Genomic DNA, 1,136 nt, shown 5'->3' on the forward strand with positions numbered 1-1,136 from the left:
GAGAATAAAAATATATATGCAGGGCCCCCCTGAAGAGTGGGGAGGAAATGCAGAGGTGTTGGACTTCCTCACCTGGATTGTTGCTGATGTTCTCACAAACATTGAGGACTGGTGGTTTGGTATGCCAAGCCCTCTATCTTGGGGCTTGCCCTTATGAAGCTCATTACTGCAAAGGAGAGGCTAAACCTGCTTATAATTGTGCCTAAGAGTCTCCCCCTGAGTACCTCTTTGTTGCTCAGATGTGGCCCTCTCTCTCTAACTAGGCCAGCTTGGCAGGTGAACTTGCTGCCCTCCCCCCTACATGGGACATGACTCCCAGGGGTGTGAATCTCCCTGGCAACGCAGGATAGGACTCCCAGGGAGTGAATCTGGACCCAGCATTGTGAGATTGAGAACATTTTCTTGACCAAAAGGGGGAAGCAAAATGAAACAAAATAAAGTTTCAGTGGCTGAGAGATTCCAAAGGGAGTCAAGAGTGGGCATTCTTATGCACTATATAGATAACACTTTTTAGATTTTAATGCATTGGAATAGCTAGAAGTAAATACCTGAAACTATCAAATTGCAACCCAGTAGCCTTGACTCTTGAAGACAATTGTATAACAATGCAGCTTCCAAGGGGTGACAGTGTGATTGTGAAAGCCTTGTGGATCACACTCCCTTTATCCAGTGTATGGATGGATGAGTAGAAAAATGGGGACAAAAACTAAATGAAAAATTGGGTGGGATGGAAGGGATGATTTGGGTGTCTTTTTTACTTTTATTTCTTATTCTTATTCTTTCTGGTGTAAGGAAAATGTTCAAAAATAGATTGGGGTGATGAATGCACAACTATATGATGGTACTGTGAACAGTTGATTGTACACCGTGGATGATTGTATGGTATGTGAATATATCTCAATAAAACTGAATTTAATTAAAAAATGTTATATAGGCACCATCAACACAAAATAGGATCAATGAGAAGTAAATGAATGGAAAGACCTATCTACCTGGCTCATAAGCACAAAGGTAGAAATACTCCCATTGTCATATTTTGATTACTATGATTCTGAAGGCTTTTCTGTCTGGAGAAGTATTTCTTATAATATGGCCACTGTGTGTCCTGGGTCAAATTAGCTACCCTTTCTGAATGT

The sequence above is a fragment of the Choloepus didactylus genome, chromosome X (genome assembly GCF_015220235.1).
Source record: "Choloepus didactylus isolate mChoDid1 chromosome X, mChoDid1.pri, whole genome shotgun sequence".
Lineage (NCBI taxonomy): Eukaryota > Metazoa > Chordata > Mammalia > Pilosa > Megalonychidae > Choloepus > Choloepus didactylus.